This window comes from Aristolochia californica, unplaced genomic scaffold (assembly GCF_029961685.1).
Source record: "Aristolochia californica isolate CCGP_79_NKW_82.1479 unplaced genomic scaffold, dmAriCali1.0.hap1 SCAF_3, whole genome shotgun sequence".
Lineage (NCBI taxonomy): Eukaryota > Viridiplantae > Streptophyta > Magnoliopsida > Piperales > Aristolochiaceae > Aristolochia > Aristolochia californica.
The window spans coordinates 16,603,682-16,622,516 of NW_027181992.1; positions in this window are offsets into that span (position 1 = coordinate 16,603,682).

Sequence of the window (18,835 nt, forward strand, 5' to 3'; positions counted from 1 at the left end):
ACAGAGACACCTTGTGTAAATTTTGCCTACGGCATCGACGGCGCCTCCTCTTCCTCCGGTGGCCCACAGGAGGACGTCGAGGTGTCCCAGCTGGAGGATTTTCCGTTGCCTATTTCAAGAGGCGTTCTAGCGCCCCTTTTTCCCGTCGCCCTTTCTCCCCCCGTGTGCTCCTTGCCATGCGGGCTGCCAGATCGACGGACCCCGGAGGAAAGGTGTTGCGGTTGGGTGCCTGCAGAACTTTCTCTGACGGTGAACAACATCCCTTATGGGCTTCTCCTCTGCCTGATTTTATTGCCATCGCCTGTAGAATTCTGGTTTCCCGTGATAAGGGGTGTGGGGTCACCCCCAAACCTTCTGCAGGTGCTTCAACCAGTAAACACGATGAAACTTTTGATTTGTCCGGCCCTTGGCCTGTTCCCCGTCCGAGATAGCTTTTGCTACTTCTTGTGCACATATGTGGTCGGAGATTTGAGGTCGTGTGACCTGTTTTGCTACAACAATGAGTTACTCTCTTGCATAACGTTCAATGGAAGCATCTAACCGTGCTCATATTTCTTCCAATTCCTTACCCATAGCAATCCATCTTGCTTGGGGAAGCACAACTTTGGTTTCATCAAGTTGAGTTGGATAAATTAGTGCTGGATTGGGAAGAGTTTAAAGAATTATGCACTATATAATTCGTTCCTCCAGCCCACATCAACCCCTTGGGGGATTTGGTGTTGTTACAACAAACTGGTCCAGTGGAGATCCATCAAAAACAGTTCCAAGAAAAATTGGCAAGAGCTAGACGGATGGTTTGCATAGACCAGCAGGTTAATTTATTTACAACGGGCCTTAATGAGTCATTACGGCTAGAGGTGGAGCAACATGCACCTGCTGAATTAGCTCGAGCAATGAATCTAGCTCGCGCACTAGAACTTTGACAAAAAGTTCAAAACAGGAGGCCAGCTTGGCAAGGGGACCGGAACACTTCCACTAGCTAGCAAGGGAGGAGCAACAATAATACTCAACTAGCTTCTCATGTAGGTCAACCAGTAAGAAATTATTTCAGAATTAATCCTACTTCAGATACACGGCCCAGCAACCCACCTGCCCAGTATATTCAAAAATTAACAAGTGGGGAGATGGCAGAGCGTAGAGCAAAGAACTTATGTTACAATTGTGATGAAACATACAGGGTAGGCCATCAATGTAAATGGTTGTTCTGGTTAGAGGTCGATGAATTCACAGAAGATATCATAGAACCACTACAGATTGATATGACTGAGGAGGACCCACCAGAAATCTCTCTACATGCCATTACTGGACAGAAATCTGCTAAAACGATGCAAGTCCGTGCTCGAGTGATGGACCAGGAACTTGTCAGCCTGATGGATTCAGGTAGTACACATAATTTTCTCAGTTGGACCGCTACTCAACACCTTCAACTACAAATACTTCCACACTCAACAAAAACTATTTTGGTTACCAATGGAGAGAAAGTTCCTACCTACGACATCAGGAAAAAAGTTAAGTTCTCAATTGGTACGACTTTCTTTCATTCTAAATTTTTTGTCATACCTCTAGCTGGGTTTGATATGGTTTTGGGTATTAAATGGCTGTAAACACTTGGCCCTATTTTATGGGATTTTACTACTTTAACTATGAGTTTTGCAATGGGCGAACAACAAGTATTATTACAGGGTAGTCAATGTGGACAAACCCCATCATGTTCATACGATTCACTCACAGGACAGTACGAACAGCAATATAGATAATCTTCTCGATGAGTTCTCAGACTTGTTCCAAGAGCCCTCAGGACTGCCACCCTTGAGGCAATGTGACCATCGGATATGTTTAAAACAGGGATCAGAAGTGGTGGTCGTTTGACCTTATCGGTACCCATATCTCTAGAAAGATGAAATTGAATGACAGTGCCAAACAATGCTACAGCAAGGTCTTATTCGCAGCAGCCATTCCCCATTCTCATCACCAGTCCTTCTCGTAAAACAACATGATGGTACATGGTGTTTCTGTGTTGATTATCGGGAATTGAATACCCAAACAGTGAAAGATAAGTTCCCTATTCCGATGGTGGAGGAGTGTTTGGATGAATTGCATGGGTCTCATATATTCACCAAATTGGACCTACGCTCAGGATATCATCAGGTTCATATGCACCCGAATGACATCGAGAAAATGGCTTTTCGCACTCATCATGGCCCCTTTGAATTCGTGGTCATGCCATTTGGGTTATCCAATGCCCCATCCACATTCCAGACATTAATGAACGAGGTATTCTGCAACTATCTTCGTAAATTTTTACTTGTTTTCTTGGATGACATTTTCCTTTACAGCCAGTCTAGACCTCAGCATTTAGAGCATTTACGATTGGTATTTGAACTATTACGTGCCCATCAGTTATATATAAAGAAATCAAAATGCTCATATGCAATATCACATGTGGCCTATCTCGGCCATATTATTTCACATGATGGAGTCACAGTGGATTCCAATAAAATTCAGGCTATTGCAGATTGGCCGCAATCGATGAATACCTCAGCTTTGCGAGGGTTTTTTGGATTGACAGGTTATTACAGAAAATTTATCAGAAACTATGGACCGATTGCTGCACCATTGACAGACCTCCTCAAAAAAATTCCTTTATTTGGAATCAGTAGGCTACTCAATCCTTTTTAGATCTCAAATTAGCTTTGCATCCGACCTGTTCTGCAACTTCCAAATTTTAAGGTGTTATTTGAGGTCGAGTGTGATGCCTTAGGTGGGGGCATTGGGGACATTCTACAACAACATTTGCACCCTATTGCATATTTCAGCCACCAGTTGGCCATACGACATCACAAATTGCCAGCATATGAACGAGAGTTAATCGGGTTGGCCAAAGTTGTACAACATTGGCGGCCGTAGTTATGGGGTCATGCATTTCTTATTCGAACCGATCATTACAGACTCAAATATTTGCTAGAGCAGTGACTCACGACTTCTCCTCAATAGCACTCGATAAGTAAATTGTTGGGATTCGACTTTACGGTGGAATACCGTACTAGCAGATTAAACAAGGTGGTCGATGCCTTGTCCCGACGTTTGGAGATCCCGCCTCTTTTATATGCTATCAACCAGCCTCATTTTCTCCTTTTAGACTTCGTGAAGAAGGAAAATGCCAGCAATCCGGTTCTTCTTGAGTTGCTCAAGAAAATCCCTGAGGGGGCCATGGACTCGAGATGGACCATGGACTCGAGATGGACCATTCAGGACTCTCTTATTTATTATCCCTCGTGCTTATATATCCTACAGAATTCATATTTAGTTTCAGCCATCATTCTGCATACCATGATAGTACTCATGAAGGCATCCAGAAAATCTTGCATTGCATTCAAACGGTTTCTATTGGCAAGGTATGAAGACTCTATTGCAGCATATGTATCATCCTGTCAGGTTTGTCAACGTAACAAGGCCAAAAAATTAAGTCCAGCTGGTCTTCTGCCGCCTTTGGAACTTCCTACATAGGTATGGGCCGATATTTCTATGGACTTCGTCGAAGGTCCTCCACTATCTTCCGGCAAGTCAATATTATTGGTGGTGGTGGATTGATTCTCCAAATATGATCATTGCATACCCATGGCTCACCCATATACTGCATCCAAAGTGGCACATATATTTCTAAAGCATATTGTCCGTTTACATGGTATCCCAGAATCGATTGTCAGTAATTGGGATGCAGCTTTTACCAACACTTTTTGGAGTGAATTGTTTTGTCTCTACAACACCAAGTTGAAGTTCTCTGTTAGGCTCCCTCGCCATGGATCGTGTCACCCGGCGATCTCCCCATGATTCCAGATTGATCTGCTTCATGGAGGAGGAGTTAGTGTTCTTCGAGCGACCAATTTCTGAAACTAGTGAACTTTCGAAGGAAGCTCCACCTTGGGCCTTGAGAGAGAAAGAACCTGATCTCGTTTACTCTAATTGATCAATACTTTATTTTTCCCCATTCAACGGCATCCCTATCATAGATTAGGGAACGCACACCAACAAAGGCCAACGACAAGGCCATAGTTTTGAAAGAAATTACATCAATACCAACTAATTGAAAAAGCTGAAAATTACATAAGTTACCCTCTACATCTACCAGTTACTCTAGATGCTATGGAGTCCATAACATCACCCCCTTCCTGGAGAAAGAGTTTGTCCTCAAACTCAAAGGTGGGGTAAAGGGCCCAAAATTCCTTGAGGGGTTCCCAGGAGGTTTCAAGCATATTGGTGTCAGCCCATTGGACTAAAATCTCCCACAATTCCAGGACTCGGCGAGCATGCAAGACTTTCGATGGTAAAGGAAGAGCACAACCTTCATGAATAGGAGGCAAGGGCATGTGCAGCATGGGTGAGTCTCCCCGGAAGGGCTTCAAGAGAGAGACATGGAAGACGTCATCGCTCCTGGCTTCTGGTGGGAGCTGTAGAAGATATGTGACATTGCCAATACGAGTGAAAATCTGGAAAGGTCCATAATATTTTGGAGAAATTTTATGCCTTTTTGCTATTTTAATGGAGCATTGACCGTAAGGCTGAAGTTTTAGCCATAAATAATCTCCCGGAGAAAAAGAAAGGTCACGGTGACCATTGTCATAATAGTGCTTCATAGTGTCCTGAGCTTTCTGCAAGTGAGCTTTGACCTATGCAAGCATAGTATCCAATTCCTCCAAGGCCTGGTCTAGCAGCGGTACTCGAGACAACCCAGGTTCATAAGATAGGAGACTAGGGGGTTCATGCCCATAGACCACCCGGAATGGTGTGGTGCCCAATGCTGTATAGTAAGAGGTTTTATAGCAATATTCCGCTCAAGCTAACCAGTGTACCCAACGTTTGGGGGTATCCCCCACAAAACACCTCAAATATATCTCAAGAGTGCGGTTGACGACTTCGGTTTGGCCATTGGATTAAGGGTGGTATGCGGAGGAGAAGGCCAATTTGGTACTCTGAAATTCAGAAGGTACTTGTGAATACAACATCCCTGTCACATGTGATCAACTCGGGTACGCCATGCAAGCGGACAATCTGGTCCATGACAATTTGCGTGACATGTGTCGCTGTATACGGATGTGCCAGGGGCAGGAAGTGCCCATATTTGGAGAACTGATCCACCGCTACCAGAATAATAGATTTTTTGGAAGAATTGGGAAGGCCTTCAATAAAATCCATGGAGACATCTGCCCATACCTGGGAAGGTAGCTGAAGAGGTTGCAGCAGGCCTGCTGGGTGTAGGGATTCCGCTTTGTTTCTTTGGTAAACTTGGCATGCAGATACATATTCAGCGATCATACGCTTCATACCCCCTCCAATAGAAGTCCCTGCTAATACCTGCTACTACGAAAATAAATTTTTTGCTGGCCCTCATGAGTGATGTCATGAAATGAAGAGATAATGCTGCTGAGTAGAGCGGAAGTGTGATGGAGAAAAATGTGATTCTTATACAAGATGAGGCGGCCCTGAATTTCCCAGTTGCTGTCCATAGTGTGTTTCTCAATATTTTGGTACAATTCTATAAGCTCGTTCTGATTCTGAATTTCAAGTCTGATGGAATTGAGCAAAAGATCCCATGGATGACTGATAGCATGTTGTTAAGGTTCCAACAGGTCCCTGCGTGATAGTGCATTTGTGCCCCTATAAAGGTGGCCAGGTTTGTACTCCACCTTGAAATCAAACCCCATCAGCTTACCCAACGAATGTTGTTGTCAGAAAGTAGTTGCTCCAGTAGGTATTTCAAACTTCAATGGTCTGTCCGGATCACGAAGTGTCGACCCCAAAGATAGGGCCTCCAATGTTGAATGGCTTTGGCTAAGCCAATAAGTTCCCTTTCATAGGCAGCTAATTTGTGGTGGTGCAGGGCCAGGTGACGGCTGAAGTACACTATGGGTGGCCATGCTACTGTAAGACTATGCCAATGCCCCCACTGGAAGCATCACATTCAATAACAAATGGGTCTTCAAAATTAGGTAGTTGGAGAACCGGTGCAGAGGCTAAGGACTATTTCAAATGCTGAAAAGAGGAATCTACAATCTCCATCCATGTGAAGGCATTCCGATTTAGTAAGTTTGAAAGCGGTCCTGTAATCTGGCCATAGTCCCGAATAAACTTCCTATAATAGCCGGCCAGGCCTAGAAACTAACTTAAAGCAGTGACAAAATGCGGAGTAGGCCAGTCAAGCACTGTCTATATTTTGCTCATGTCCAATTGAACCCCAGAGGCAGAGATGACATTACCCAAATAAGCGACCTCTGAGGTACCCATAGAACATTTGGATTTATTGAGGAATAAATGGTGGGAACGCAAGGAGGTTGAATACTTGACGCAAGTGCTTAATGTGGTCTTCCTAATTCTTGCTATAGATTAGTATATCATCAAAGAATGCCAGAACATATTTGTATAAGAATGGGCGAAATACCTCATTCATAAGTGCCTGAAAGGTGGACGGGGCATTGGAAAGACCAAAGGGCATCACCAAGAACACAAAATGACTGTGATGTGTACGGAAGGCCGTTTTCTCCACATCATCAGGGTGGACCCGAATCTGATGGTAGCTGGATTTCAAGTCCAGATTAGTGAATAATTTTGTTCCATGGAGTTCGTCCAAGAGTTCTTCCACCACCAGTATTGGAAATTTATCCTTTATCGTATGAGTGTTGAGCTCCCTGTAGTCCAAATAGAATCTCCAAGAATTGTCATGTTTTTTTACCAGCAACACTAGCGAAGAGAATGGTGAGTGGCTGGGCTGAATAATGCCTTGAGCTCACATGTGCTGACATTGGCGCTCTATCTCATCTTTCTGCAAATGTGGGTAGTGGTAGGAACGCACCACCACTGGCTCGGTACCCAACTTCAACCGAATACGATGATCACAAGCCCGTATCGGGGAAGGGCAGCAAACCCAGTAAAGTCAGCCATGAGCGAGTTGAGCTGACTGTGATTAGAGTCCAGAACTTGTAGAGTTTGGAGAGTGCACGGTAATGGGGCATGAATACCATGTAGTGTGAGCTGGTGTTGATCTTGTCTAAAATTCATAGTAAGGGACTTGAAATCCCATAAAATTGGACTCAACCGCTATAGCCATTAATCCCCAGTACCAAATCAAACCCAACAAGTCGAATGACCAGAAAATCTACCTCAAAGGTGTGGCCTTCAATAACAAATTTAACTGTTGAACATAACTCCACATTGGAAACTTTGTCCCCATTAGCTACAGAGACAGAAATGCCAAAATTGTGCTAAAGTGGCAAGCCCAACTGTTGTGTTGCGGGTTGGCTGAGGAAATTGTGGGTGCTACCCGAGTCAACTAGTGCCACTAACATGAGATTTTGAATGCCAGTGTGGACCTGCATAGTATTGGTGTTGTGTAACCCCATCATGTCATGGATGGAAATGGTTGGTTCTTCCTCTGCCATGTCTACCTCATCCTCTAGTGGGGTGATGTCTTCTGGATCCTCTACCTCTAACCAAAACAGCCTTTTGCATAAGTGCCCCGGTAAGTATGTTTCCTCACAATTAAAACACAGCCCATGAGCCCTTCGTTGATCCATTTCTGATTTAGAAAGGCGTTTAATATATTGTGGGGGAGGGGTGGACCGAGTAGTCTCTGATGTATGAGAAGGGGGTGGCCCTTGGCGCAGAGGGGGGTTGTGGGTTGGGGGGGCACCCGGTGTCACTCAGCTTTGCCAAGGGGGTCTACGGCCCAGAGATTCTTTCATAATCCGATCCTTGGCATCCAGTGTACGTGCCAAATTCATAGCATGGGCTAAATATGGGTTCATGTAATTCCACTTTGAGACGTTTCGCCTCGACCAGACGAGTAGTAAACAAATGGACATATTGGCTTGGACACACAAACTGAATGGCGCGTGCAAGATATTCCTGAAACTGTTTCTAATAAGTCTCGATGGACCCTGTTTGTTTGAGATTAACCAAATCCCCGAGAGGATTGCTGCGTGCTGGTGGACTAAACCTCAATATACAGTAGCCTTTAAAAATTTCCCAATCATACACCCGATGCTCAGAATTAAATTGGTAATACCACAGTTGCGCTTCATCGAGCATCTGGAAGGCAGCTAAAGAAACCCTCTCCCCGGGCTGGGTTTTTTGGTTCTAAAAAAAATGGTCACACCGGTGCAACCAGATTAATGGGTCAGTAGACCCATCATATGTTTGAAAATTTAATTTGGTGTACCTGGGCACGTTGGAAGGGTTGTTGCCGTGAATTCCCCCTAGAGTTGGATGAGTGGGACGCAGAGGAGGCACTGGTGGTGGTGGCATAGGGGGCTGATCGACATGTCTATTGGAACTACCCGGTAGAGGAGCATCTCGTTGCCCCTGGAGTTGGATAAGCTAGAGAAGAGCGTCCTTAATTTCTTGCATCTCGGTTCGAAAGGCAACTTGGTCAGTCCGAAGTGTTTTGTATTCAAGCAGAATCTCATCAATGGAGTTGCTCAAATCAGATAGAGAGGAGGAATTTCCAATGGTGGTCTTGTTTGATACCACGCTATTAGGCTCTCTCGCCATGGATCGTGTCACCCGACGATCTCCCCGTGATTCCAGATTGAACTACTTCGTGGAGGAGGATTTAGTGGTCTTCGAGCGACCAATTTCTGAAACTAGTGAGCTTTTGAAGGAAGCTCCATCTTGGGCCTCAAGAGAGAGAGAACACAATCTCGTTTACTCTAATTGATCAACACTTGATTTTTCCCCATTCAATGACGTCCCTATAAGAGATTAGGGAACGCACACCAATGACAAGGCCATAGTTTTGAAAGAAATTACATCAATACCAACTAATTGAAAAATCTGAAAATTACATAAGTTACCCTCTACGTCTACCAGTTACTCTAGATGCTATGGAGTCCATAACATTCTCATCAGCAAATCATTCTCAAACAGACGGACAATCAGAAGTCATTAACCGCACTGTGGAAATGTATCTTCGATGTTTGGTGGGCGATCATCCTAAAACCTGGTTGCAATGGCTCCCTTGGGCAGAATATTGTTACAGCAATTCCTTCCACACAACTTTACAATCTACTCCCTTCAGGGTTCTATATGGTAGAGATCCGCCTTGGCTTCTATCGTATACTCGGGGCTTCACCCACGTGGACTCTATCTATCACGCACTTATGGAACGGGACCAGGTGCAACTGAATATTTTGGACCGCCTCATCAAAGCACAGGTTCGCATGAAGGACTTCTAAGACAAGGGACACCGAGATATCGAATACAAGGAAGGTGACTATGTCTAGTTACGACTCCATCTGTAACGTCAGCAATCACTAGCGGGACAACAACACCATAACTGTCCCCAAAATACTTTGGGACTTTTGCTATTATTCGACTTATCGGGCCAGTTGCTTATCAATTGCAACTTCCCGCAACAACTAAACTGCATGATGTGATCTATGTTTCATTACTTAAACCCTTTAAGGGTCCACCTCCGATGACAATTCCGTCTCTTCCTCCGGTGGACAATGGACAGGTTATTCTTACTCCAGCTATGGTATTACGGGCCCATCAGATTGATAACCAATGGGAGATTCTTATACAGTGGAAGGACACTGAAAAAGATGATGCGACATTGGAGCAGCTAGCCAACTTCCAACAGGTCTACCCATATTACAAGCTTGATGACAAACTCTTTCTCCATGGGAGGCAGATGTTGAGGGCTCAATAGCACACCGAGTCACTCAGAGGAGGCAATGACTCACTAAGTTTATTACTTTTAAATTTCATATTTTATATTGCTATCAGTATAATTTTCCATTAATTATATATTAAGCAAGGATGCAGGGGCAAAATTGTCATTTTTAGCCCTAAAACATTTATCACGTCAAACCCTATTTAAAGGGTAGAGAAATAGAGAAAAGGCAAGTATTGAATTAGGTTAAATAGGGTTTGGAATTTTCCTTTACGAGCTCTAGGGTTGGGAGGTCTCCTTGACGAGCTCCAAAGTATGGTTCTCTTGATATGAGTTTTATTTCTTCTCTCTCTGAATTATGCTTTGCATTGAGAGTGCCCAAGGCAAAGGAAGAGGGCCATGATTACTGTTTTCTGAGTTCAAGGAGAGGCTTTAGCCTCCTCCACAGTTACAGCAGCAAGAGGGAATAATTTACCTTCGATCCGAGTAAGAAAAGGGAAGTCTTGATTCCCTAATCGGGCAGCACCAATAAAAGAGGCAGCTTTATCCTCTAAGCGAGTAAGGGAGGGTTAGGGAGTCCTAATCTCTCCTTCGTAGGCAGAAGCAACCTTTCTAAAGGGTCACTACCCTCTTGGACATGAGCAGCAAAATGGGTTTAGCCCTTCTTGGCCAAGAACAACAAGAGAAGTCTTTTATTTACGTAGAAGACTCAGAAAAGGAAACTCTTTTTCAATCCTACCGAGAACAGCCAAGAAAAGGAGGTTCTTTTCTTCAATTTCGTGACTCAAAACCCTAATACAGTGCTGGATTCACAATTACCTCGCTGAGTTACTAGATCCATGGCTAGGGACCATAACACTACAAGTCCTGAAAATCAATGCTCTGATACTATGTTGATTTTTAAGACTCCATGGATTGACTCATGGAGAAAAAAAGAGAGACACCCATTGGGAGAAAACTGACAGGAGGAAGAAGAGGTTATAGACTTATTGTCCTAACAATCCCCCTAAGCTAAATTTATAGATCATTCAAATTTCAATATTATAATTATGCCCCTAGAACTTAACCTAAATACATCAATACCATCTCTATGAGATGACTCTTTATTTACCATTATGTCATCATTGTATGGGCATATGGGCGTTCTCCTTGGTTTATGGGCCTTGAGCCCATATTCCACATCTCTTTAGTGTGCGGACCTTCCTTGGTTGTGTGGGCTTGATCCCATCTTCTAACACAATCATATTTGTGTTTTTGGATGTCTTTTGTTGTGGACTTGATAGCATGACGAGTCATCCAGAGGGGACGCGGATGAGTTAAGTGGTGGAGTTAATAAATCAGTAGGTTTATTTTACTTTGTTTAAGTATAGCGTTAAGAGTAATTGAGCCATGATGGTATTCTTGTAATTATTGCAATTAAACTCTCTTACGATGTAAGCCTCTAAAAGGGCACACAGACGGAATGGGGAAACAAGCAGAATTTCAACCTAATTCAGGATTGGCGTTCTCCTTCATTGAACCCTAGGATCAGCATTCTCCTTGATGAACCCAAGGGCATAGGCCTCCCATCGACAAGCCTGATCCTCTCATTCTCTTTCAATTCCGCTTTCCATAACCTTCTCGCCATCTTAGGTCGCCCAGGTAAATCAGGACGTCTTGGTTTAGCTTCCAATCTCCTAAACGACCTCTCCCATCGCCAAGTCACAAGATCAATGTTCTGAGACCATAATAACTTGGTATCAAAGCAAGCAAGCCTAGGGGAGTCAACCACCAATGAGAAATTGATAACCAAGCTCAGTGAGATGCTAAACGCAAGGCAGGAAGAAAGCCAAGGTCGACTGGCTGCGTTGTTGGACAGTCGGGTCTCTCACAAGGTAAATTTACAATTAGAAGTTGTGACAAATAGAATGTATGAATTGTTTGCTGGAAGAAATCCACCCCCAAGGGAAGGGGGAAGAAGCCCTACGAATACACAAGGCGAACAGTATGTTGGACGTACGGAGCATCCAGAACACGGAGGAGGGACAGTTCTGAGATATACAAAATTGGACTTCCATATTTTTAATGGGTCAAAGGACCCTCTAATTTGGCTGTATCGGTGAGAAAAAAATTCTAACCAAAGGACGGCTGAAATAGACAAGATGGGGTTGGCTGCCTTCCACATGCTCGATGAAGCGCAGCTATGGGGCCATCAATTGGAATTGAAGAACTCAGGTTTAAATTGGGAAGAATTTAAAGAGTTGTGTACAATTCGGTTTGGACTACCTACCCAAAGCAACCCATTAGGGGATTTAGTGATGTTAAGACAAATGGGAAGTGTCGAGCAATATAAAAAATTATTCCAAGAAAAATTGGTTCAGGCAAGTAAGGTTGTAAGGGTGGACCAATAGGTTGGTCTGTTCACAGCAGGCTTGAATGAATCCCTACGATTAGAAGTGGAACTCCTTGCTCCTACGAATCTATCAAGAGCAATGAATTTGGCCAGAGCCCTAAAAGCCAAACAAAAAATTCAGTCTCGAAGGCCAAATTGGCAAGGGGGAGAAATAATTTAGGAGTGACCACCACATCCCAACCGTGGAGAAATCAGGTTGCAATAGGTACTCCACCAGCAACTAAGCACAGTCCTTCCACCCCAGCATTCATCCGGAAATTGAACAGAGCCAAGATGGAAGACAGAAGAAAGAAAAGATTATGTTATAATTGATTTGAGCAGTACACTTTCGGTCATCAATGTAAAAAATTATTTTGGTTGGAGTTTGATGATGAGGAAGTGGAGCCGACTGAGGTGGAAGAACCTGCTATTTCGTTGAATGCTATAACCAGACTCAAGTCCACCAAGACTATGCAAGTATGCGCATTAGTCCAAGGTCTTTACTCAGTGTGGTGGATTCAGGGAGTACTCATAATTTTTTGAGTCTCACAACCACCCAGCATTTACAACTTGAGATACAACCTCAACCTATTGCTACGGTTTCGGTTGCCAATGGGGAAAAGATACCTAGCTACGGAATCAGCAAATCAGTAACATTTTCGATTGATGATAATTGTTTTTCTATGGAATTTTTTATCATCCCATTAGCAGGATTTGACATGGTTTTGGGAATAAAATGGTTCCAAAAATTGGGTCCCATTTTATGGGATTTCGTGGCTCTCACTATGAGCTTTGACAGTGGAGGGAAGCAGGAATGATTATAGGCCAGTCAAGCTGACTCTCCAGCACAGCTACACGTACTCCACTCCCAAGAGACTTTGGACAGCACTTTACACCGACTTTTGATCGAATTTACCGACATATTTCAGGAACCTCCAAGTCTGCCTCCCTTGAGACATTGTGACCATCAGATCTGTTTGAAGGCTCGGTTAGAGGTGGTAGTAGTTCATCCTTATCGGTACCCACACCTAAAAAAGGATGAAATTGAACGTCAATGCAAACTTATGCTAGAACAGGGCCTCATCTGACCGAGTAGGTCCCCTTTCTCCTCTCCCATTCTTCTAGTAAAAAATAGGACAACACTTGGAGGTTTTGTATTGACTATCGAGAATTGAATGCCAAGAAAATCAAAGACAAATTACCAATACCTGTCATGGAGGAGTTACTAGATGAATTACATGGTGCTCAATTTTTCACTAAATTGGATTTGAGGTCGGGTTATCACCAAGTTAGGATGTATCCTCCGGATATTTAGAAGACAGCATTCCGCACCCACCATGGCCACTTTGAATTTTTTGTAATGCCTTTTAGACTATCAAATGCGTTGTCCATCTTCCAGCCCTTGATGAATGAGGTATTTAGTACATATCTCAGAAAATTCGTTTTAGTCTTCTTTGACGATATTTTAATCTTTAGCAAGTCTTGGAACCAGCATTTAGAGCACTTACGGATGGCCTTCCAACTGCTTCGAGCACGTCATCTTTACTTGAAATGTTCTAAGTGATATTTTGGAAGACCTCAGGTGGCCTACTTGGGTCACATAATCACAGCAACAGGGATGACAGTGGATCCGTAAAAAAATCACGCCATCACCAATTGGCCTCAACCGACCCACATTTCAGTACTCAGAGGATTTTTGTGTTTAGCCGTCTATTACCCCAAGTTCATCCACAATTACGGTCCATTATCAGCTCCTTTAACAAACCTTCTCAGACGTAATGCATTTAAATGGACTTACAATACAAACAATTCATTCAAGGCACTCAAGCAAACCTTAGCCTCCACTCCAGTTCTGCAACTACTAGATTTTGACGATGAATTTGTAGTGGAATGTGACGCTTCAGGAGATGGTATTGGAGCGGTGTTTCAACAATCACAGCACCCTATTGCTTATTCTAGTCATCAGTTGCCAGACCACCATCATAAATTACCAGCTTACAACCGAGAACTCATTGGATTAGCGATGGTGGTTCGACATTGGAGGCCAAACTTATGGGGTAGATTTTTTACTATCCGCACAGATCACTACAATCTGAAATTTTTGTTGGACCAGAGGATTTCCACATCCCCACAGCAGCATTGGATTAGTAAATTATTGGGTTTTTACTTTACGGTGGAATATAAGGCAGGTACCTTGAACAAGGCGGCAGCCGCTCTCTCAAGACATTCTGAGGAACCATCATTCATCCTCAACCTCTCCTGCTTGACTCCATAAAAAAGGAAATCCAGCACAACCCCAAACTCAAAGACTTGTATCAACAGATTGCCGAAGGAAAAAACATTCAAAATGGTCAATTCACGACAAGATCATTTTATATAAGGGGGGGCCTTTACCTATCCTCCACTTCTCCCTTGGTTACAGAGGTCTTATCAGCCCATCACGATAGCACTCAAGAGGGCCTCTAGAAAATGTTACATAGGATTCGAGGTGATTTTTATTGGGAGGGCATGAAATCATTAATTGCCTAGTATGTGGCTGCTTGTCATGTTTATCAATGGAACAAGGTAGAACATTTAAGTCCAGTAGGTGTTCTACAACCACTCGATCTTCCCACTTAGGTATGGTCTAACATATCGATGGATTTCATTGAGGGTCTCCTGAAAACTTCTAGCAAGTCTGTCCTTTTTGTAGTGGTAGACCAATTTTTGAAGTATGCACATTTTATCCCATTGGAGGACCCATTTACAGCTGCAAGTGTGGTGCAAGTGTTCTTCGCAACTATTGTTCATCTCCATGGCATTCCGAAAGCGATTGTGATTGATAGGGATGTAGTCTTTACCGGCCATTTTTGGTGAGACCTTTTCAGATTATGTGGGACTAAACTCATATTTTCATCGGCATATCACCCTCAAACAGATGGCCAAACGGAAGTGGTGAACCGACATTTGAAATGCAATTGAGGTGTTTTGTTGGTGACCGTCCTAAACGTTGGGTAGAATGGCTTCCGTGGGCAGAGTATTGCTATAATACATGTTTCCGTACTGCCTTACAAGCTACCCCCTTTCAGGTCTTATACGGGTGAGACCCCCCTCAGTTGCTCTCCTATGTTCCAGGCTCCACAAGAGTTGATGATGTCGACCAAGCCCTTGTGGACCATGATCAAGTGCTGCAAAATGTTGTCGAACACCTTCAGAAATCTCAGGTTCGTATGAAGGAATATTATGACCAGGGCCACTGGGATGTTCAATACAATCCTGGGGATGTGGTATGGCTCCGTCTCCAGCCTTACCGTGAACAATCAATTGCTGGTCGTCGCCACAAGTTGTCTCCTAAATATTTTGATCCCTTCACTATTCTTCAGAGCGTCGTGCCAGTTACCTATAAGTTGCACCTTTCGCCTGATTCCAAGCTTCATAATGTTTTCCATGTTTCATTGCTCAAGCCGTTCAAGGGGGCCGCACCACCTCCAGCTCCATTCTTACCACCAGTTGAAGAAGGGGTCGTTGTTACTCCCTCAAAAATATTGGGTACTAGACAACACCAGAATAGTTGGGAGGTCCTTTTTCAATGGACCAACACCGGTGCCACAGATGCCACTTGGGAGGATGTAGATATCTTCCAACAAGCTTACCCTACCTTCAAGCTTGAGGACAAGCTCTGTCTCCAAGGGGGCAGTGATGTTGTGGACTCAAAGTGAAACGAGCCATCCAGAGGCGACGTGGATGAGTTAAGCGGTGGAGTTAATAAATTAGTAGGTTTATTTTACTTTGTTTAAGTATAGTGTTAAGAGTAATTGAGCCATGATGGCATTCTTGTAATTATTTCAATTAAACTCTCTTGTGATGTAAGCCTATAATAGGCACACGGACAGAATGGGGAAACAAGCAAAATTTCAACCTAATTCAGGATCGTCATTCTCCTTCATTGAACCCTAGGATTGGCATTCTCCTTAACTAACCCAAGGGTACAGGCCTCCCCTCGACAAGCCTAATCTTCTCATTCTCTTTCAATTCCGCATTCCATAACCTTCTTGCCATCGTAGGTCGCCTAGGTAAATCAAGACGTCCTGGTTTAGCTTCCAATCCCCTAAATGACCTCTTCCTTCACCGAGTCACAAGATCAATGGTCCGGGACCATGACATCTTTGTTTTCTTTGTTTACAACATTATCACAAAACCAAGTTTGAAATACGGTCTACACCCTGTGTTTTTGTTGGATTTCATGATTCTTAAAGGTTATCAATGTCTTTGCCCATCTTTAAACAAAGTCTTTATCACTAGGCATGTTGTTTTTTATGAGTCATGTTTCCCTTATTCATCACCAAAAAAATTTAAAAAGTATGCCTCCTCTTACTCTTAATGTACAATTTTTTTTGACAAATTACAAAAATACTTACTACTTCACCTCCCCCTTCAACCTCTTATGACATTTATGTTCAAAATTCTCGGAACATATCCTTTGAGTTTTCTACAACATCTCCAACTTGATTCTCTACTTCTCACAATCTTCCTTAGATAATGATCAAATAGGAATTATTCCACCTACTCCCTATTCTTATCGTATTAATACTCATCCCATGATGACTAGAGCAAAGAGTAAGGCATTTACGTCAACACTTCAAGCTCGTATGGTCACACATATATTTGAGCTTGCATCCTATTAAATTGCTCTTACACTACCTCCATGTTATGATGTTATGCAAGATAAGAACAATGATCTTCAACAAAATAATAATTTGGAACTTGCCCCTAATAATTCTAATATGCATGTCGTAAGGTCTCGATGGGTTTTTATAACTAAGCTCAATACAGATGGATCTGTCCAAAAATTGAAAGCTCATTTTGTTGCTCAAGGACATCGTCAACTTTATGGGATCAACTATGATCTAATATTCAGTCCTATTGTCCGACCTCAAACAATTTGAGTAGGACTTACCCTAGCTCTTCACTCTAACTGGACATTGCTTCAATTCGATGTTAATAATGCCTTTTTTTCATGGTTCTCTCAATGAGGAAGTGTTTATGAGAAAACCACCAGGTTTTAAAAATTTCACCTCTCCAAACCATGTATGTAGGCTCAAAAAAACCATCTACAACCTCAAACAAACCCCTCGTGCCTAGTACGCTAAATTTAGCAACTTCCTACTTCACTTTGGTTTTCAAATCAGTAAAATGGATCCCTCACTATTTTTTTATCATTCTTCATCTAACCATTTATAGGTACTTCTTTATGTGGATGACATTATTCTCACTAGGAATAACCTCTCGCTTCTTCAAACTTTTGAAACAACATTAAGTAATACTTTCTATGTGAAAAGTCTAGGTCCTCTAGATATTTTTTTAGGCATCCAAATACGTAGAAGTCCTAGCAATCTTTTTCTTTATCAAGCTTGATACTTAAAATAAACATTAACTCGAGCAGGGATGGAATCTTGTACACCTATGACAACTCCTCTTAACACCACGCAAAACTTGATTTTCAAAGTTCTCATTATTCTAACCCTACTCACTATAGAAGTTTTTATAGAAGGCCTTCAATATTTAACATTAATGAGACCTGATATATCTTACTTCCTCAATCTTGTAGCCCAATATATGTACTCTCCCACTATTGGAAGATGGGCTCAAACCCTCAAGCTCAAGGCTAGTAAGCCCACACGTCTAAGTGGTGGCATATGGATAAAATAGGATACATTCCATAAAGAAGACATAAAGGTTTAAATACTTGTTCTTTTTATGTCTCTTCTTTTATCAAGTTGTAGCCCTAAGGGCATTGTAAAACTATAAATAAAGGCATTGGCTAAGAGGTAGAGCATTGAAGCTCTCCTCTCTTTTCTCAAGAAATTCGTCCTGACTCCCTCCTCACTTGGTCATCGCACCTTCTTCTCCCTTAATCCAAACTCTCTTCATCTTGGTTCATCCCTTCTCCTTCTCCTTCTCCTTCTCCTTCTCCTCTCATTCCTCTTTTCTTCTTCTCCTTCTTCGTTGATCTAAAGTCCTCCACATGTAATCCTAAATTCTACATGGTATCAGAGCAAGGAGTTTAGGATCCCCCTTGATGAAGTACACATGGAATTATTTATGAAGTTTGTTCAAGAATTTGTTCATCAAAGGAGTCTAGCCATGAAGAGATAAGTCAAGTCTGGCCATTATTTATATATTCTTTCTTTAATAGTTGAATTCTTGATTTATGAATTACATCAAGTCAAGATACTCTTTATATGAGAAGTTGTGGAAATTTATCTCTTATGACTAAGAAGATGTTATAATCTTGATCTTCTTGTAGCTAAATTACAAGATTGATCAAGATTATTTGCTGTTAGTGTCTTATCAAGATTGATAAATTGATGATTTGTAATTCAGTTACATTTATGTAACTTGGATCAATTTTCTTTTGAGGTGAAATTCCAGCACATGTTGTTGTAAATCTTGACGCTGCTCATGGGATCTTGCTATGTTGTTGGTTGACCGTCATATGGTTAAAATTCCAGCACCTACTTATCTCTATTACTTTGCTGCTCTTGAACTCCAATGATTGCCTCTCTTTTTTTTTATGTTGGAGTGTTCCCTTGAGCTGAGAAAAGTTTACTTCCAAGAGTCCTGATTTGCCTCTAAGTATTTCTAAAATTTTGCCCACGGTTTGTGTTGGAGTTTGGATTAAGGCATAAGAGTTTGCATCTATCCTCTCCTCTTTGTTTTTCTATAAGAAAATAAGAGGAATTGAGTGATGACATGATCTTGTCCCCACATGACAAAAGCACAAATTCCTTGATGATTTAGGGCTTGTTCTCATGGAA